We start from the raw sequence: 22,336 nt of genomic DNA, 5'->3' as shown, positions 1-22,336 counted from the left end.
CGAAATGTCAATTAGTTACTTAATCAATAAGTTGTGTAGCCATAGTCTCTTCTGCATTATTATTACCACAATGGAAGGATTTTTCTCCCTTTCCCCCAAAGTGGATTTGTATTGCTGCAGCCTATCAATTAAATCCACCTTAGTTGGTTAATTATTGACTTGTATATTGTACTGTACACTAAATCCTTTTCTTTCCAAGTGATTTGATTGCATACTGTTAAGTTTCCTTATGGAATGACATTTCGTGGTAGAATTCCTTACAAAACCTTTCTAATTAAGAGTTTGATATTGCATTCTCTCCCCCTACGGCTCACCCCATTGTGTCAATAATGTGCAGCACTACATACCTTTGTAAATGGAGCTGCTTGACTTGCTTTCAGATGTATTTAAGTGTAGTATAAAAGTTGATTGACTAGTGAAGCATTTAAAAGCAAGGACTGATTCCCCAGTGAAACTGTGGTTATTAATAAAGCCAGCGTTAATGGAGCTCTGAATATTCTGCAGTTTTACAGAAATGGATTCAGAGAAATCTTGTTCAAATTGGTATCAAAGCCGCAAAAGAAAAGCTCTTGTGGGATTTATCTTTGCTTCACCAAAGAGCAAACCCAGTGTTCTGTAGGTGAAGGACTAAGAGGGAGAAAGAGGACTTGTACAGCATCCATTGCAGGGATAGGGAGCATTCTTTCAGTCTGAGGGCCTTATTCCCTCCAGGGCAAACTTCCCAGGGTCCACAGGCCAATGGTGAGCAGAACAACAAACCAGAAAGTTATATTTCTATGGCAGGCTACTTTCAACACACACTTACGCACCCTACTTTATCCAGAGTTCAAAAGCATATTCCAGCCGGGCAATAACACTCAAGGTGAGTGCAAACAGGGCTGGGGAGGTATGTTGCCTGGAGAGTGTGTGTGTTTGGTCAGGGGGCTATCCCAAGGGTCAGACAGAGAAGCCTGGAGAGCTGCATTTGGCCCCTGGCCTGAGGTTCTCCATCTGTGTGCTACTCCTGACCACCAGGATTCTGGTACTATAGTGGAAGCACAGTCATTGAACTTAGCTGAACAGCCTGGGAACTTAAGGTGTTCTGGTCATTCCCAAGGATTGCCCAGTGAGCTGGGACCACCCACTCATGCTTTGCATGCGCGGGTGGAGGACCATGTGCAGGAGCTTCAAAAGCTTGATGCTCCACAGGGATGGACAGGATGTCTCAGCCCACTGTAGCTTGTGTGAGTCTTGCAGCTATCACCAACGAGCAAGCAGGTATATTTGTCTTTATTTAAAAGAAACCTTAAACTCTGACAAAGTTAAAAGTCATGAAAATAAAAAAGATGACCTAGTCAATATGTGGCAGCACATGTGGTTGCAATGCTTAAATCTTAAAAATAGGGAAGTAAGGGAAATAAGCGAGGGAGGATCATGGGCAAGAGGAAAAATTAAAGGATGCCGTGAGGCATTTTGCTGTCAAGGCAACTTTCTGTCAGCCTAGGGCTTCTTTTCCTATCAGAAACCTCTTGGCCAGCCCGGAATGATTTGTTTTTCCTTGAAATGGTATCCAGAATTTGAGGGCACTTTGCCAAGAGAAAATACGTTCAGTCCCAGCTTTCACTCAGTTTCTTGCAAGAGTGAGAAGTTAATGACCGGTGGGGACAAGCCAGGCAAAACATTCATGAGACTTGGCAGGAGGCAGCTCCTGTTTTGCAAAAAAGAGTCCTTTGAGGAGCTGCCATGACAAAATGTTGTATACTAAAAAAGTTGGAAACAGTTCTGAAACTTTCACCCTGCCTTGAGCAATGAGGGTAGAAATGTGTTTGTGTGGAGAGAAGGAGGAACCTGGTTTCCAGAATAATCTCATCTTCTCCTGCTGTGCTGTGATATTCTGAAATATGGAAGGAGAGAAATTCATTTCAGCATTTGTGTGGGGAGCTATTTTAGCAATATTTGTACTATGCTGATATGGTTGAACCCCCGGAAGATGCAGCTAAATACCTTCAGCAAAATATTAACCCCTCACATCCTTTTCCCCAAATCTCCTGGATTCCAAGTCAATTTATTAAAAATGAGGCTGCTTCAAACCAAGCCTAAAGAGTTAAAAATTTATCACTTCTGAAACTGTGCTGAATAATAGAAGGTGTGCTACTTAGATTATGGGAATAAACTCTCTAGAGAGTTCAGCTCTTTCCAAAAAGCTAAATGAATAGCATTTGCCTGCCACAAGACATTCATTCCCATTTGACTTCTGAAGTTTTAACCGAGCAACTGTGGGAATAGCAATAAAAATAACATCCAAACCTAACAAAAAGTTAAACCTTTTGTACTGTGTGTTTGTCGTGATCTTTAACACGTTCACCCTGTGCTGAATGCATTGGATATATGTGGCATTCACTGGATCAAATACATGTCCGATGCATCTTTACTATGACAAATGCCTGTGAAACATGTTTATTTAGCCCAGTATATATGAAGAAACCAAAATAATTTGGCACCTAAGGGCGAAACTACATGGTACATACAAATCGATGTTACAAAGCTCCAGTAGTTGGTTGAGATTAGGAATAAAACTGCTTTAAATTGGATGAGTCTATCTGGGGTTTAGCCAAACTTCCACCTCCTACTGAAACTCCTTCATCGCCTATTCCTCATGAGGTGGCAGACATACTTCTCCTTCCAGACGTGCACCTGGAAGTCAGGGGTGGGGAGGAAAGGAAACCAAACTGGGGGAGAGAGTTGAGTTGAGGAAATACTTAAGAACACAAACAGCCCCACAAATCACACAAGGTTGTATCCAATGTGAGCCGTACTCACGAGAGCAGTCCCATTGAAATGAATGGGCATGGCCAACTTAGGTCCATTTATTTTCATGGGTCTACTCGGTGTAAAGCTTGGTTGGCTACAACCCAACACCTCAACATGACTCTAGCCCACTGAGTAGTTGAGTCACTACATATAGTTTTAACTATTTTTAATACTACTTTTTAATATTGAATTTTAAATGGTTGTAACTTGCCCTGGGGCATGATGGTGAAGAACAGGTAATAAACTGAATCTTCAATAACAACAATTTCTGTTCCTTCTGTTGCTAATGTCCTAATTTTCAGTTAATGCACTTGTTTAAAAAAAATAAATGTGTTCCACTTTGGTACATTCTACATTCAGTCAGGCCCTGTAGTCTAGAAGGCTGAAATTTCCCATGTAGTACCTGATATGAGATTCATGGTTCCACACGCTTCTTCCCAGCAGAAGTGGGGAGAGTAGCCCAAAGGAGGTGGTGAATCCCTGAGAAGAAAAGCAGACAGTCTTTTCCATTTACGTTTCCCTCCTACCTCAGTTGACCAGGGTTATGATCACTTTGGTCATTCCTGTCCTTAGTGTAGAGGTCTCTCTGACAAGTGAAATGGGTAGGCCCCACAGTCTCTTTCTGGGAACCTTCAGATACTCTCCTTGTGCCAATTTTGGAAGCAGGGCATTTGTGCATTTCAGCTGAGTGCATAGGTTTGTTTCTGGAGCAGCAACAGTTTGGCTATCTTTAGATATAAACCAAGGCCAGATCTTGCTGCCGGCTTACTGGGAGTGGAAATGTACCATACAGCTTTGGGCAGTCTTGTGTATCTACACTCTGCTCCTAAGAAAATGAAGCCTCCGCCAATGCATGTTTGTTTTGCCCACAGGGGCTCTGACCTCTGCTGAGTCCTTAGGCGCCACTGTTAACACACGTCATATATATCCTGAAAGCATGCATACACAAAAGCGCCTGGCTAGAGGTCAAAGGCCACTGTCTGACAGGATCATCCAGGGGTCGCTGGGAAACAAGGCCTCCCAGACCTCCTGAGAGATGATGGTCTGTAAAGCATCCTGATCAGTAAATAAATAAACATAAGGCATCCGCTCCATGAGATGCCTCATTCTTAAACTTTGGGAAAGCCTGCCCGCTCACCATGAAGACATCACCTAGGAAATCAGATCAAAATGACAGCATCTTCACTGAGATTCTGCACCTCAGTCAGGAGCCAAATCTGCCCTGTACAAGCAGATAATTAGCTTCACACTAAAGAATTACAATGAACGCTGACAATGAAGTGGAAATCTCGCACAGTGAGGACTGGTGATAGAACGTTAGACATCAGATGGTTGGCTTTTTTACGAGAATACAGTTAATTGTTGATTTAGGCTGCTTTAAGTGTGCTGTGCTTTAAATAGCTCAGTCAGTAGAGCATGAGGCTCTTAATCTCAGGGTCGTGGGTTTGAGCCTCACTTTGGGCAGAATATTCCTGCACTGCAGGGAGTTGGACTAGACTATCCTCATGGCTTTTTTCAACTCTGCAAGTCCATGATTCTTTGAAATGTATGCTGTGGCTGTGACTTCTAACCATCACTCTGCATTGGACTCACTGTGCCATGATGCATGCTTGATCTGGCCCTCAGTTACTTATGGACAAAAAAGAAAGGAGATACACATCAGGTGGGTGATCCAAAGCCACAAAATCACCACCACCACCACCACCAGGGGACAGCTGGTGGTTGTCAAAATATATATTTGCTATAGCATAAATAAGGGGTTGGATTCAACTAACCAGTACTATCAATAGAAACCCACACAAGGTCTTCTACTAGCACAGTAGGGCTTTCCCCTGTATTCCTCCCCACATCCAAAATTGGCTTGGGTGATCAGGAGAACCCCAAGGTGTGGGTCTCCTGAGGAGAGGAGAGGAGAGAGACGTTGTTCTGTTGGGCAAGCTGAAATGCTTGGAAATGTTTGGAAAAGATGAATACCTCCCAGGGTTCCTGGGATGTGTGCATCACTTTTTCAGCAGGGGAAATGAGAGGTGGTACATTGCATAAATATGTAAAGGTAAAGGTACCCCTGCCCGTACGGGCCACTCTTGACAGACTCTAGGGTTGTGTGCCCATCTAACTTAAGAGGCCAGGGGCCAGCGCTGTCCGGAGACACTTCCGGGTCACGTGGCCAGCGTGACAAGCTGCATCTGGCAAGCCAGTGCAGCACACGGAAACGCCATTTACCTTCCCGCCAGAGCGGTCCCTATTTATCTACTTGGACCCGGGGGTGCTTTCGAACTGCTAGGTTGGCAGGCGCTGGGACCGAACAACGGGAGCGCACCCCGCCGCGGGGATTCGAACCGCCGACCTTTCGATCGGCAAGCCCTAGGCGCTGAGGCTTTTACCCACAGCACCACCCGCGTCCCTATAAATATATAGACAAGTATAAATATTAGAAGATACCTGTGGGGATAGGGCTTTGGTTTTAGCTCGTAGCTCCTGTTTAATCAACAGGTGGAAGAATGTGTGCATACGCACTCACACACACACACACACACACACACACCGTGTGCCATGTGCCGTGCAAGTGCAAACTTTTTGATTGGCTGCCTATTTGCTGCTCTCAGGAACTGAGCATCATTTAAAAATGAACACCCACAAGCTGTAACAATGTGTGGGAACTGAATAAGAAATCAAACTAAAGAGCAGTCTAAAAACTGCTAAGTAATGACTTGATTCGTGCTCTTTCTCCCCCTTCCCCCAAAGGAATCTCAGATTTGAACATTATGTCAAAGAAAAGTTTTCCTAAGATATTCTTTTTTGGGGGGTGGGGAACAATTGATGGTTATTAGTCTGATGTAACCAATGGGTTCCCAACTAGTTGAACTTCAGAAAAAAATTGATGCTGTGTGTCTCCCAGACTCTTATTCTCTGCATGTGGAAATGTATAATTAGTGTTGGGTAGTGAAGGCATAGGGACGCGGGTGGCACTGTGGGTTAAACCACAGAGCCTAGGACGTGCCGATCAGAAGGTTGGGGGTTCGAATCCCCGCGACGGGGTGAGCTCCCGTTGCTTGGTCTCTGCTCCTGCCAACCTAGCAGTTCAAAAGCACGTCAAAGTGCAAGTAGATAAATAGGTACCGCTCCAGCAGGAAGGTAAACGGTGTTTCCGTGCACTGCTCTGGTTCACCAGAAGTGGCTTAGTCATGCTGGCCACATGACCCGGAAGCTGTACGCCAGCTCCCTCGGCCAATAAAGCAAGATGAGCACCGCAACCCCAGAGTTGGCCACGACTGGACCTAATGGTCAGGGGTACCTTTACCTTTTTAGTGAAAGGATCTCACCAGACTTAAGGTTGTACTATGAAGCAACCTGTTTGTCTCAGATACTTTCAAATCTTGAAGGTACCAAAGACTTGAATAGAAAGAAATTATCGTCAAGGGCTTATGCATTGTTAACAGGTGGCTGGATCTTGTTGTAACTGAACTGTGGGGTTTTTTTCTTTTGTTTTGCCTATTGCAAAACATTGTTTAATTGGTTTTATTGATTGTTCTTTGGCTCAGTTATATCTTGATGAACTGCTTAATGGATGGTTTCTCTTCAAAGTCGATGTGTTATTGCCTGATGATAATGAATTGTTTATTGCAGCATTCTGTATATTGAGATATTGTGACATAATTGTCCCTTTTATTGTATTTTTGTTACGTTCTCTTCAGCTTTGACATAAACTGCCTTGCACATGTGGTATATGGAAAGGTAGTGTATAAAAAAAATTGACAGACTTACGGAAGTGGAGGAAGAAGTTTCTTACCTTTTTCTGTTCTATGCTATGCACTAATTCATACACTAGGCAACTTTGGATGGTCATAGCATAACTTAATGAGTCTTATGGCCATGTACGCCATTCCTTCACTCCTCCTTTCATGCGATTTAGTAAGCAAACAAAATAGGTCCTCTTCCACTAACTACAGTTTCCCATATTCTCCAAACCCAGAAACTACGGTTAACAGCTTATGAACAAGTCAGCATAACAAGCCATGACTTTGCCTTAGTATCCTGGCTTCTTTCAAAACTATTCCCAGTCTGGACAAAATGTGAAGCAATAGGAGACGCCCTTTTGCTTTGCTTGCTCGTGCATTTGTTTGCTTGATTTCACAAAAGGAGAATTGAGCACTTGCCAAAAGGCTTATTCATATCTCAGTTTATTAAGCTAAACTATTATTGTTGGAACATGCTCAGCATCTTCCTAGTGGAGACTCCCCAGGAGCTGGTTCCTATGAACCACCAGCAACATAAAAGCTTTCTTTCTTTCTTTCTTTCTTTCTTTCTTTCTTTCTTTCTTTCTTTCTTTCTTTCTTTCTTTCTTTTTGGTAAGTGGCACAAGCAGAAGCTGCAGATCCATTACAACTTTTTTCTTCTGGCCACATCTGTCTCTGTCACGCAGTTCTGCCTCTGTCCAGCTCTGCTCACCATCTTTTGCCCACACATGACGAGTGACATTTCATGCTCTAGGGCAGGAAGAACAAGAGACCTCGATCTGTTTTGGTCATTTTGGGTTATCTCATTATCTAATTAAAGATTGTGAAAATTAACCCTATCTTTGTATACACCTGGTTATCAGGTGTCTTATTTTTAAAGTAAAGTTTAGTTGTTAATTTTTAAAACAAGTAAGTTTTAGTTTATTTCGTTTATGTGGTTAATAAAAATAATATCCTTTATTACTATGAATCATAATTTTTTTAGAGATGGGAGGGACCGCAAGGGTCATCTAGTCCAACCATCTGCAATGTAGGAATCTTTTTGCCAAATGCGGAGCTCGAACCCCCGACCCTAAGATTAGATAGCTCTACAAACTGAGCTATCCCTCTGAATGTTCCCCTTTGGGTGCCTTCCATAATGAAATATGCTTTGCATGCCTATGCATTTATTGCTTCATCTACTTTTCGCTCTGGCCCCACCTCTGCTGGCACCTGGCCCTCAGAAGGTTGTCCGGAAGGGAATGTGGCCCTCAATCAGAAAAAGATTCATCGCCCGCTTGCTATGCACTATTCACTGTGCTGAAATACAATACCTTTTTATGGATATATGAAGAAAAGCTCCCAGCGCACATGCATTGAAGCAGTACCGATGATAATGCATTGCCACCACTGATTTTATTTTATGGAGCCACACAAAGGTTAAAGCTGTGCCTGCATTATGATTGTTTTTATCACAGCTTGTATGTTTGTCCTGACCTGTTCTTCTAGCAGCAGCAGCCCAAACGCCTCCTCAACATTGCGGGACATGTCTGGGTGGTTGCAAGTCATTGCCTCCAGCCAGGAAATTGTTAGAGCCGAGTGGCACAGTGAGGCCCGCAGGGCTGCTATGCCAATGGACAGTGCAGAGATGGTCACCAGGTCATCAGCTCAGTAATGAAAAGGAAATAATAATTTGGATTAAAAGCCAGATGTCCCTTCTGGTTCATACACAGGATTCGAAGCTGCAGTGGGAGCTGAACATTATAGGCAGGCAAAACTGGATATGGGAGGATTAAATCAGTTACAAGAAGCAGATTAATCAAATGATGATAATGTGCTTTCCCAAGGGAGAGCCATGGGGGCAATCCAGTTAAGAGCCTGCAGCATAAGGGAGAGCCTTGTCAATTTGACTTCTGACATGTAAGCTCCACGAATACAAAATAGACATCTTTCAAAAGCAAGGAATGCTGTCTTCCAAAAACATGTTTTCTCCCACTTGAATGCTTTTGAAAGAGAGGAAACTAGCGACTAGGGAGGATTTGGCATATGTATAAGAAGGTACAGGAAAACACTGGGTTGCTTTATTTAAGCTGGGGGGTCAGTCTGTGTAGCACTGCTTATTTAGCTGTTTGAGATGGCTTCACTTCTTTTAAGGTCTTTCTTTCCTGGACCAGATCCCTACTTCAAGTAGAATGATTGAATAGCACTTCAGTTAGTCATGGCTAACTTGTCCATCTTTCACGTTGTTAAGCAAGATGGTGAGATGAGTGCCTTCAGATGTAATGACAGGAGGCCACATTGCTCTTCATGCACATCTTTTATACTTGGAATTATTTTTAGCTTTAGTAGAATACGCTATCTGTTAAGTGGGCATTGAGCATAGGAGTAGCTTGGACACTTGGAAGGCATGTGGCTCATTTAGTCAGGTGCTGCAAATTTAGCTGCAACCTTGGCATTATCAGCAGCACGCTCTAACCAACTGAGCTACCAGGCAGGCTATCGATACATTACTATTTTTCTTGAAATAATAATAATAATAATAATAATAATAATAATAATAATAATAATTTATTATTTATACCCCGCCCATCTGGCTGAGTTTCCCCAGCCACTCTGGGCGGCTCCCAATCAGTGTTAAAAACAGTACAGCGTTACATATTAAAAACTTCCCTGAACAGGGCTGCCTTAAGATGTCTTCTGAATGTCAGGTAATTATTTATCTCTGAAAAAATCAGTGAAAAGGGCAGATGCAAGGAAAACCAAGGACATAAGAAGAGCCCCTCTGAATCAGAAAAAGGCCAACTTAGTCCAGCATCCTGTTCTTAAACTGCAGCCACCCAGATGTTCTCCCATGGGAAAAAGGATGGAAGAAGGTAGAATATTGCTCTCTCCAGCTACCTACACTCTCTTATCTGTGTCTCTCTGGCAACTCTGTTCTAGCTGTTATACTCACCAAACCCTACCAAGGACTGAACAATAAGATTGTGGACACCCTAAAGCTGTAAAAGACCAAGAGACTGACACTGCAATGTACCTAATCACCACTTTCTTTACATTTTCACATTCTTCAAGTTTTGCCAATTGATTATAGCCCTGTCAATCAAACTGCATCAATAATAAATGTGTGGCAAGAAGTGCTTGGGGTTCTTCTACTGCCAGCCCCCCGTCCCATTCATTCATACCTCTGCACAAAGCGGATTGCATTCAGAATGTATGCTGGTGTTCTCCATGATGAGAGACTGAAGAACACATGGAGGTGAGAGGCAAGACCAGCAGGTATGGTTTCAGGCTCTCCCTCCAAGTCCTCACATTCATTAGCCTTTTCAATTTCTTGCAAGTTGGAAACTGGAACATTTGGCGTGCCATCATAGGTGTTGTCATCGCCATCCTCTTCCCTCTGACACCATTTGCTTTCAACAGGGAGAAGGATGACTGAAGGTCATTAAAAGCTCTTCCTGAGCTTTTAATAGAGAAATAAGTTGCACTCTGTGCATTCAAGTAACAGCCATCTTTTCCCAAACAGCATTCTTTACAAAAGCTCAAGAAAGGCATTGGCTCTCTATGCATTTGTTGATGCATTTGTAGTTTCACTCCTACTTCTAAGAACTCTTCTCCACAAAATAAATGTCTGCATAGCAGAAATAGGGAACCTGTGGCCCTCCAGATGTTGTTGGACTCCAATTTCATCCATCCCAGCCAGCATGGCCAATGGTCAGATGTGATAGGAGTTGTAATCCAACAACATCAGAAGTGCTTCAGTTTCCCCAATTCTGATGGGCACCATTTGCTGGCTGCAATATTGAGTGATATTGCAGATTGAAATTTTAATTTTGCCTTACTTCATGCCAAACTAGTGCTTTGCAGTGGGGTACATTCATACATTCAGCACTAGCTGTCATCAAGTGCACAGGAAGTAAGCACAGAGAAATCAAAAGAGATACAATACATGCATATTTGAGACAGTCCCCAAAGGCAGGCGGCTGAATGTGAAAAATAACTCAATTGAAAAGCATTGGACTGAGATGATGTATCTGTTGCAGCCACCATATTCTGATGGACAAAATATAATAAGCACAAATGAATTAGGGAAGTGGGATGCCTTGCAGAATGTTCATCGTTTTGCCAAAATCTTGGGAGAGTTTACATACATTTCCTGAGCTCCAAAAGACAAATCAGCATCGCTCTCATTCTAATGTTTCCTCTTCTCCTCCCTGCTTTCCAATATCTATCTTAAGCATATGAATCAAACTATCGAATTATACTATGCGTGCTGATGCACCCTGCTTGGTTTGGTTCCCCCACCCTTAGTCTCTCAGCCCCACTCACCCCACAGAGTGTTTGTTGTGGGGGAGGAAGGGAAAGGAGATTGTTAGCTGCTTTGAGACTCCTTAGGGTAGTGATAAAGCGAGATATCAAATCCAAACTCCTCCTCCTCCTCCTCTTCTTCTTCTTCTTCTTCTTCTTTTTCTAGTATTTTTAAGTATTAAATCTGATTATATTGTTTTATGTCTCACATGCTGTACTTGAAGATGAATACTGCTGGAGTTCTTCTTCTGTTACACATGCAATCAAGTCCTCTTCTTTCTGGTACTGCAAAGTGATTTTGAAGTGGTAGGTAACTTTTAAAATAAACATGTCCAGTATTATCTTTTTTGTTAAAAGATGGCTTGCTATGCATTATCGGCTTTCTTGCTGATCTGTTGGACATGGTATCAAATACATTACCCTAGAGTAGTCCACTTCACTGGGTTTTACACCAAGGGTAAGAATTTGAGGATTGCTCTCTCTTGTATTGTATTGATTGTATCTCAGCATGGTGCCATTAATGCCACAACCTCCTTCAAAATCCTAGCTGCCTTTAAAGATTACTTTCCCCTAATCATGTGTGGGAGGAGGGGATGTTACAGCTGTCTTCTTTGCAAACAGATGATTCCCATCCACAATATTTGCAAAGGCCAGACTAGGCTGCTTCTGATACTGTGGCTTTGGATAAAATGCAGACCCTTTTTTTATACAACTAACAGCAACCTTACTCATTCATATGTGGGAATAAGTGGTCTTTATTTGCAAGTAGCATGGACAGAATGTGATGTTTACTGCAAAGGTTACACAGCCCTGAAATCAGGTACAGTCCAATCAATATCCTGTTAGCTCTACGTGGCGGCAGAGGTTGATCTGCCAATGCCAGGTCCTGCACCTAGGCTGCCACCAGGAAGGCACCTCTGCCTGTGGTCTCTGAGCAATTGTCTAATGACTCTGAGGATCAAGAAGCCCAAGCTCCTGCAGCCCCAAACTCTGTCTCTTATAAGGAACCAATGGCTACAGAAAATGGCACTGGCTCTTTAACCGGCATGTTATAGCACTCAGAAGATGATGCTCCGATCTTGATCCTCCAGGCCAGACTATAAAGCTACGACAAGTGTTGCAAGTCACTGCTGAGGCAACTTTCTTCTCAACTGTAGGATTGCTGCCTGTGATCCTGAATTTCTTGTTTCTGCCTTATCTCTAGCTCAGCATCCTTGTCACTGTCCAGGGTCCTGATCTCACTCCAGCACAAAGCTGGCTTGGGCAGTCCCAGGTACTCTCTCACTAGCTCCTTTGAACTGCTTCCTCTCCCTCTTCTTGGCAGCTGAGATTGTTATTGATCATGGCAAGTTTCCCTATTGCTGCAACTCTAGAACCATGGAAGCTATCCAAAAACCTCCAGTGAAGGAGAGTCCACAACCTCCCGAGGGGGACTGTTCCACTGTCACACAGCTCTTACTGTCAGAAAGTTCTCTCTGATGTTCAGTTGGAACCTCCTTTCTTGTAACTTGTGCCTGAGCTCAGGTGGACAGGGTCCAAAAAGTCATCAGAAAAATCCTCAGACCATCCACCTGCATGCAGTTGAAGACAATGGCAAACACCTGTTGCTTTGTACCAATCGTTTTAAGCAGCAGTTGTTAATTCTAGAATGAATTGAACACATCTATTATCAGTCGGCTACTGGTGGAAGTTCATTTGATAGGGCTTTCAGGATCCTATATTCCAGGTCTGCTCAGCACAGCTATTGCCCCACCAAATGGAGTTCAGCTCACCAATCATGGTTGGCAGCCCACCAGTGAGTTGACAAATATCCTGGTTTGACTTTGTGTCTGTGACTGTGACTGTGACTGTGACTGTGAAAGCAAGGGGTGTGTGTGTGTGTGTGTGTGTGTGTGTAAGAGAGGGACAAGGGTAGAGGAAGCACATGGCAGATAACATGGCCACTGTCTTATGTTCATCTGGGTGGATCATAAGTCATGCTGACCAGCTGCCTGTAGGCAACAAGCCAGCCATGAAATAGCTGCATTTCATGGCTATTTGGGACATCATTTTGTGCTGTTGATGCACCTCTGATGCATTTTGGTTTAGTAGCAATCTCACAATAGCGTGGGTGGCATTGAGTGATTTTAGCATAAAAAAGAGAAGTGTCGTGGGGGAGCGTGTTACATTTTTTGTATATAGAAAGACAGCATTAAATGTTTCCATTAGTTGCCATAGGGATGGGCAGAAGTTCAGTTTAAATGACAGCTTCTTGACGCTTTAGGATATATATTTTTTTAAAAAAGAAGTCATTGTGACTTCCCCCTTCCTTTTCTTACTATTATTGCTCTTGAAGACATTTTAAATTAAGGAAGGCATAAAATCCAAAGGTATGCTCCTCTTGCAGACAATGAAAAGATACCTTAGTCCTCATCCCCAACTAAAACAAAACCTCAGGTCCCAAATAGCATTGATAAAATCAGCAGGGGAGGTGCAGTTTCTTTTCAGTGCTATGCATTGAATTTGACTCTAACTTGGCTTATCTTCTAGACCAGTCTTTCTGAGCCTTGGCTCCAAAGGTGTTGCTGGACTACAGCTCCCATCATTCCTAGCTAGCAGGACCAGTGGTGATGGGAGTTGTAGTCCAACAACATCTGGGGACCTAAGGTTGAGAAAGACTTTTCTAGACCTACCATCTCCACTATCCTTACCCACACAGACACATGTCCATCATGACTGCCTTTTCAAAGCTGAGTTCTATCAACCAACATTTAAGTCACTCGCTGCTATTATCTCACCGTGCACCTGCTTCGTAATGATTGCATTAACCAAAAAACAAGCAAACATGCAAGTGTGGCATTTTCAAAATGCAACTCAATCTATTTTTTAATGGTAATGTTAAATTAATGTAAAAAAGAAGAAGCTTTAGCTTCCTCCATTTATCTCCCTGCCCAGTGTTTCATAACAGGATCGTTTCACAAGCTCAAGATACAAATTACATCTCATAGTACGCAATCCAAGCTTAGGGATCTCAAAGGCCTGGAGCTGTGGTTTATGTCTGTCCCAAGGGCTGTAAGTTTGCCAACACTTTTGGCATTTTGAGCACCTGACAAAGGACATTTTGATTTTCTTGTCATTTACAAAATTAGGCAGCTTAATAATAAATACTGTATGAAGTGCAAATGAGATAAGTAGTGAAGGATTTTATTTTGGACCATGACTTTCCCCCCATCAGCTTTTCACAGAAAGGAAACTATGAAGGGGTGGGAAGATTGAATACAATATCTTTAACTCTGATTTTAGAATTTTCAGATCAGTAACAGACTCACCACTCACATTAAGATAAAGCCCTTTCTCAAAAAATAATGACTAAAAAATGAAGATTAAAATTTAATTATAAAAACTAACTGATATATTTTTGCTTATACTTTTGTAAGCGGCAGCATGCTTCAAACACATCAAATGGGCAGATACATTGATGTTGTTGTTGTTTAGTCGTTTAGTCGTGTCCGACTCTTCGTGACCCCATGGACCAGAGCACGCCAGGCACCTCTGTCCTCCACTACTTCCCGCAGTTTGGTCAGACTCATGCTGGTAACCTCGAAAACACTATCCAACCATCTCGTCCTCTGTCGCCCCCTTCTCCTTGTGCCCTCCATCTTTCCCAGCATCAGTGTCTTCTCCAGGGAGTCTTCTCTTCTCATGAGGTGGCCAAAGTACTGGAGCCTCAGCTTCACGATCTGTCCTTCCAGTGAGCACTCAGGGCTGATTTCCTTAAGAATGGATGTGTTTGATCTTCTTGCAGTCCATGGGACTCTCAAGAGTCTTCTCCAGCACCATAATTCAAAAGCATCAATTCTTCGGCGATCAGCCTTCTTGATGGTCCAGCTCTCACTTCCATACATCACTACTGGGAAAACCATGGCTTTAACTATACGGACCTTTGTTGGCAAGGTGACGTCTCTACTTCTCAAGATGCTGTCTAGGCCTGTCATTGCCCTTCTCCCAAGAAGGAGGCGTCTTTTAATTTCGTGGCTGCTGTCACCATCTGCAGTGATCATGGAGCCCAAGAAAGTAAAATCTCTCACTGCCTCCATTTCTTCCCCTTCTATTTGCCAGGAGGTGATGGGACCAGTGGCCATGATCTTCGTTTTTTTGATGTTGAGCTTCAGACCATATTTTGCGCTCTCCTCTTTCACCCTCATTAAAATGTTCTTTAATTCCTCCTCACTTTCTGCCATCAAGGTTGTGTCATCTGCATATCTGAGGTTGTTGATATTTTGATATTTCTTCCGGCAATCTTAATTCCAGCTTGGGATTCATCCAGCCCAGCCTTTCGCATGATGTATTCTGCATATAAATTAAATAAGCAGGGAGACAAAATACAGCCTTGTCGTACTCCTTTCCCAATTTTGAACCAATCAGTTGTTCCATATCCAGTTCTAACTGTAGCTTCTTGTCCCACATAGAGATTTCTCAGGAGACAGATGAGGTGATCAGGCACTCCCATTTCTTTAAGAACTTGCCATAGTTTGCTGTGGTCGACACAGTCAAAGGCTTTTGCATAGTCAATGAAGCAGAAGTAGATGTCTTTCTGGAACTCTCTAGCTTTCTCCATAATCCAGCGCATGTTTGCAATTTGGTCTCTGGTTCCTCTGCCTCTTCTAAATCCAGCTTGCACTTCTGGGAGTTCTCGATCCACATACTGCTTAAGCCTTCCTTGTAGAATTTTAAGCATAACCTTGCTAGCGTGTGAAATGAGTGCAATTGTGCGGTAGTTGGAGCATTCTTTGGCACTACCCTTCTTTGGGACTGGGATGTAGACTGATCTTCTCCAATCTTCTGGCCACTGCTGAGTTTTCCAAATTTGCTGGCATATTGAGTGTAGCACCTTAACAGCATCATCTTTTAAAATTTTAAATAGTTCAGCTGGAATACCATCACTTCCACTGGCCTTGTTATTTGCAGTGCTTTCTAAGGCCCATTTGACTTCACTCTCCAGGATGTCTGGCTCAAGGTCAGCAACCACACTACCTGGGGTGTACGAGACATCCATATCTTTCTGGTATAATTCTTCTGTGTATTCTGGCCACCTCTTCTTGATGTCTTCTGCTTCTGTTAGGTCCTTACCACTTTTGTCCTTTATTATGGTAATCTTTGTATGAAATGTTCCTTTCATATCTCCAATTTTCTTGAACAGATCTCTGGTTCTTCCCATTCTGTTGTTTTCCTCTATTTGTTTGCATTGCTCGTTTAAGAAGGCCTTCTTGTCTCTCCTTGCTATTCTTTGGAAATCTGCATTCAATTTCCTGTATCTTTCACTATCTCCCTCACATTTTGCTTGCCTTCTCTCCTCCGCTATTTGTAAGGCCTCGTTGGACAGCCACTTTGCTTTCTTGCATTTCCTTTTCATTGGGATGGTTTTCGTTGCTGCCTCCTGTACAATGTTACGAGCCTCCATCCATAGTTCTTCAGGCACTCTGTCCACCAAATCTAAATCCTTAAACCTGTTCCTCACTTCCACTGTGTATTCATAAGGGATTTGACTTAGATTGTATCTTACCGGCCCAGTGGTTTTTCCTACTTTCTTCAGTTTAAGCTTGAATTTTGCTATAAGAAGCTGATGATCTGAGCCACAGTCAGCTCCAGGTCTTGTTTTTGCTGACTGTATAGAGCTTCTCCATCTTTGGCTGCAGAGAATATAATCAATCTGATTTCGTTGCTGCCCATCTGGTGATGTCCATGTGTAGAGTCGTCTCTTGTGTTGTTGGAAAAGCGTGTTTGTGATGACCAGCTTGTTCTCTTGACAGAACTCTATTAGCCTTTGCCCTGCTTCGTTTTGATCTCCAAGGCCAAACTTGCCAGTTGTTCCTTTTATCTCTTGCCTCCCTACTTTAGCATTCCAATCCCCTATAATGAGAAGAACATCCTTCTTTGGTGTCACTTCTATAAGGTGTTGTAAGTCTTCATAGAATTGGTCAATTTCAGTTTCTTCAGCACCAGTAGTTGGTGCATAAACTTGGATTACTGTGATGTTAAAAGGTCTGCCTTGGATTCGTATCGAGATCATTCTATCATTTTTGAGATTGCATCCCAGTACAGCTTTCGCCACTCTTTTGTTGACTATGAGGGCCACTCCATTTCTTTTACGGGTTTCTTGCCCACAGTAGTAGATGTGATGGTCATCCGAACTGAATTCGCCCATTCCCGTCCATTTTAGTTCACTGATGCCCAGGATGTCAATATTTATTCTTGCCATCTCATTTTTGACCACCTCCAACTTACCCAGGTTCATGGTTCTTACATTCCAGGTTCCTATGCAATATTTTTCTTTACAGCATTGGACTTTCCTTTCGCTTCCAGGCATATCCGCAACTGAGCGTCCTTTCGGCTTTGGCCCAGCCGCTTCATCAGCTCTGGATCTACTTGTACTTGCCCTCCGCTCTTCCCCAGTAGCATGTTGGACGCCTTCCGACCTGAGGGGCTCATCTTCCAGCGTCATAACTTTTATATGCCTGTTGTCTTTGTCCATGGAGTTTTCTTGGCAAGGATACTGGAGTGGCTTGCCGGTTCCTCCTCCAGGTGGATCACGTTTGGTCGAAACTCTCCACTATGACCTGTTCATCTTGTGTGCCCTGCTCGGCGTAGTTCATAGCTTCTCTGAGTTCTTCAAGCCCCTTCGCCACGGCAAGGCAGTGATCCATGAAGGGGAGATACATTGATAGATTCACATTATCTGTGATGATGCTCCAGAGGATTTTTCTGTCCCTGTATAGTTAATGGGTCTAAAATCTCCAGCTGGTTTATTTCATAAAAGCATCAAAAGGTAAAACAGTCTACTGTGGGTGATGGGCTGTCATATTAGTGACCATCTGTGTTTAAAATGTTCTGTGATATACTTGTCTTCAGAACTAAACTTTTACCTTATTACTAGTGCCTTAATTTATACAGTGTTTGTGCACTGTTTCCCCTTGTTTTTTCTGCAGCACGTTGATATGTTGCTAGAGGCAGAATTGCATAACAAGTTGTAAGCGCTAGACTTGTGGGCCAGGTAGGGACCTAAAGCCACAGCCCTAATATTTATTAGAGGTTACCACCCACAAACATCCGCTGCGCCTTCTGCTTGTGTGGTGGCACCTGTGTAAAACCACTTCTTACTGTTTGTAGCAGAGGACAAGAACAGGAGTCATACTCAAATTCACAGTCAAGAGCTTCTTTATTGCTTGACTGGTTGCACAAGCATTTCTGTTACTATTATATACAAGCTATTTACATTCCTTATTTATCTCTCCAGCTCGGTATAATCTCAGTCCAGCAATTAACAATCCTGACACAGCAAAACTCACAGTATCAGCAGCACACATTGTCTTACTTCCAACCTTGTGGTCAGCATGCGTGCTGACTGTGTGTGTGTGTGATTTCCTCGTGCGGTAATTGCAGCCTGCAACTTCCTCCCTTTATTTGCACCTCCAGCTGACACCAATCAATCCTAGAGTGCCACTCCTACACACTAAAGAAAATTCTGGAACCCTCTTTAAAGCTTCCAGGAACTTGTATCTGTTTTTTAAAGAATGTTTTCCTAACAATATTTAGTTCCTGCCAACAGAGTGGCTACATCCTGTCTGCTGGTCGCAGTGATGTTGCACACACCACATTGCACACACCACTGAAGAGGGCTCAGAGGCCTTAGCATAGAATATACCACAGTAACTCCCTGGGAGAGGTGTCAGCTCCCATGGGGAATCCTGCTTTAAGTCCTGGTGTGAGGAGCTTCTGGATGCTTCTCCTTTCACTGTAGCTTCTCAGCGAAGACCCTTCCAAACTGACCCAATCCAGGCTGTACACTGGGAGAAGGCTCATAGCTCAGTGGTGCGGCATCTGCTTTCCATGCAGAAAGTCCCAGGTTAAGTCCCTGTCATCTCTAGGTATGCCAAGGAGAAAACTGTGTCTGAAATCCTAGACGGTACTGAGCTAAATTGGCCAATGGTCTGACGCAGTACAAAGCAGCTTCCTTGGTTACTTCTGGGCAGGAAGGAGGGCTTCCTGTCTCACTAGAATCTTGCTTGAACAACAAGTTCTATCTGCAGCCTTGTGTTTCCAGTCCTGCTCTTTAATCCTGGCTAGTTCTCTGGCTCAGCCTTCACATTTCCACCTCAGAGCCTGATTGTTCCCAGACCCTCCAAGTGTCCCTATTTTCCAGGGACAGTCCTGGATTTACAGAAGCCGTCCCAGTTTCTGATTTGATCCCGGAATGTCTTACTTTTCCTTAGAATGTTCCTGTCTTCATCGGAGAAATGTTGGAGGATATGAAGTTATGCAACCCCTGGGCCAAGGAGATAAGTAACTATACAACCTTTAGACGACATCTGAAGGCAGCCCAATATATAGGGATTTTTTAAAAAAAAGTTTAATGCTTTATTATGTTTTTATATATGTTGAAAGCCACCCAGAGTGGCTGGGGCAACCCAGTCAGATGGGTGGGGTATATAAGAAATAGTATGGAGCAGGACGTCCCTATTTTCATTAGAGAAATGTTGGAGGGTATGTTGTTCCTTGGCACTAATTCCTGGTTCCCAGCTCCTGAGTCGCTCCAGGCTTGCTACCCATGGACCAGCCCACATGGCCAAGTCTGTCAATTCTCCCTTGAACTTGAGGTTTTGAGCTAAGGTGCTTTTTCTGTTATTCTATACTCAAGCTGTCAGCTGGATACTTCTGTGAAGTCTTTTACTGTGTACTTTCCAAAATGGCTCACGTCTGAGGGTATCAAGCAAATACAGAACAAAGCTCTTGCCTTCAGTCCTTTTCAGCACAAGATTAATACTTACAGCAGCCTATAGGGCTACTCTTGACAGCTAAGTGGCAAAAACGTTTACTTCTCTCTCTTTTCTTTTTGAACTTGTCCCCCCGGAAACAACTCCCTGCAATAATCCCCCTTGCCTACATGTTCCTTCAGCTGCCCATTCAGTTTTCTCTCCTACTTTCTTTTGGGGCTAATATTAGTGTTTGTCAGCAGCAAAATTCTTTGCCTTTTCTTCCCAAGCTCTGAGTCATTATCACAACATTCATGTTCACAAAGAACAGTTTAGAGGAGGGAGGGGGAGAGAGAGTGAGAGAGAGGTGGGTAAAAACCTGTTGCCAACACATAAGTGCATGCCGGAAAGTCACCAGGCCACTCATAAACACCAGGCACCCAATTATTGCCCTTTCTCCATCAAACAGTGATTTTTTTCAATTTTCTGTTTGGAATCTTGGCTCCGGGTGAGTATGTATACATTCTGATAGAGAATTTCCTTAACAGCTACTTTTACATGAGGGTACAGGAAAATGGGGCATGTTAGATGGGCCCAGTTCAGATATTTGTTGTGCGTGTGGATGGGGTGGGGCAGACTAGGTAGGGTTATCAAATGTTTGTAAGCTCAAATCATGTTTTTCCAATTTTGATTTGGAGGCAAACTATGGTTTGTGTTAACCATAGTTTGTGGCAGCTACCATTCTCATAGGATGGAAATTGGAAAGAGGAAAAGAGAAGAGGAAGTGGCATGAAGGCTCCAACCAGCTTGCTTATCATTAAAACTTCATCCAAATGAATCCTGAGGTAGTGGCTATGATGGTGATGCCACTTGAACCTCCCTGTGGAGGGTTTGCCACAGTGCCACTGCATCAAAGCCCCTCTCCTTTCTGCAAGGGCCACATAGTGATGACACTTGGAAGCAACGGTGCTTCTGTATTATAGAGGCCACCCCCTTATTTAGACTTAATGTAAAGGTAAAGGTAAAGGCACCCCTGACCGATAGGTCCAGTCACGGATGACTCTGGGGTTTCAGCGCTCATCTCGCTCTATAGGCTGAGGAGCCGGTGTTTGTCCGCAGACAGCTCATGTGGCCAGCATGACTAAGCCGCTTCTGGCGAACCAGAGCAGCGCACCGAAACACCATTTACCTTCCCGCCGAAGCGGGACCTATTTATCTACTTGCACTTTGATGTGCTTTCGAACTGCTAGGTGGGCAGGAGCTGGCACTGAGCAACGGGAGCTCACCTCGTTGAAGGGATTCGAACCGCCGACCTTCTGATCAGCAAGCTCTAGGTTCTGTGGTTTAGACCACAGCGCCACCTGCGTCCCAAATCTTCCCTCTCCTCGAACACAAAATGGTAGACTGTTCTTCATTGGAGGTTTTAAAGCAGAGATTGGATGCTCCTCTGTCAGGGATTATTTAGCTGTGATTTCTGCATTGCAGGGGATTGTAGTAGGTGATCCCTAGGGGGTCATCCACAGTTCTGTGATTCTGTGAGAATTTTATTTCTGAGTTCCGTTGCACTGAAATGCACAGGGCACTTGTAAGTTCTCTGTAGTATTTATTTGTTACATTCTCAACCTGCTTTCACTCCAAAGAGCTCAAGGTAGCACACATAACACTCACCTCTTTTTATCCCCTGTGAGATAGGTCAGGGTGGGAGATAGTAAGCTTCATGGATGAGTGGGGATTTGAACTTGACTCTCCCCAGTTCCATTTCAACGCTCCAATTCTGGGGATGCCAAAGTTGTGCCATCAAGATATTCTTGGAGTACAGCTGCCACCACCCCTGATCACTGGCTGGGGATGATGGGAGTTGTTGTCCAACAATTAGAGGGGGCTGTGTTGGCTTCCTTGCTCTAGTCACTCTGCATCACTCCTCCCCCCCCCCCCATTCCACCCCCTCTGGAAAGCCTAGGGCTCCTTCCCAACTTTTTTGATAGGAAAGACAAAACAGTTTTGGGTTTTGTAGACTGAATTTTGAAATTAAAGCCCTGCACGTGGATCTTCTCAAGCCCCAATGTTTGCAGTATGCGGATTTACAGCACTTTGCGGGTTGTGCCTTTGCCTGTACAGTTTGATTTTAAACCATCTGGGCAAAAACAGATCACCTGGTGTCGTTGTGAAGTCACTGTGGATGGCCCTGCCTGCCTGATTCAGTTTCCTACCCCTGAAGCCTTGCGCTTCCCTGCATAATTTCTGTTGCTGGCAGACATGGCCATTCTATCCTAAGGCAAATTCCCACTGTGCTTTCGATATCTGTTGGGTTGGCAGTGCGACTCAATCATACAACATTGGTTGATTTTAAATCAGGGAATAAAATGAAATTAGAAGGCTTATATGTTTCTTCCCCGAATGAAGAAATGTACAGACCATTCAACTAAAGTAGACTTATTTGCATTTCCAGCAGGACAGGTGTGCATGTGTAAGACAGTTTAGCATCTCTTTTGAGTTTCAGTGTAATGTTTGCCTTTGTGAATCTTCCAAGGACACAATGCAGTCAAATGAAGCACCTTTAAGGTCTGTTGGAAGTGAGTTAAGCATGTGCTTATTTCTTCATTGGAACCAATGCAACTTTAAAGTGTTTTGCTTTGGCTGGATCATGCCCCAAGTGAGTATGAGGGAGATTCTGCAGCTGGGATCCAAATACTGTGAAATTAGTTATTCATAGCAATAGCGGCTTTGGGATTAATTTCTTGACCTGCATTGCCACCCCTGGTGCCAGATAGCAAATCTACTTTTGAAACAGAGTGA

This window comes from Podarcis muralis, chromosome 8 (assembly GCF_964188315.1).
Source record: "Podarcis muralis chromosome 8, rPodMur119.hap1.1, whole genome shotgun sequence".
NCBI lineage: Eukaryota > Metazoa > Chordata > Lepidosauria > Squamata > Lacertidae > Podarcis > Podarcis muralis.
The sequence above is the reverse complement of the archived record's forward strand: the minus strand, read 5'-3'. Positions refer to the sequence as shown.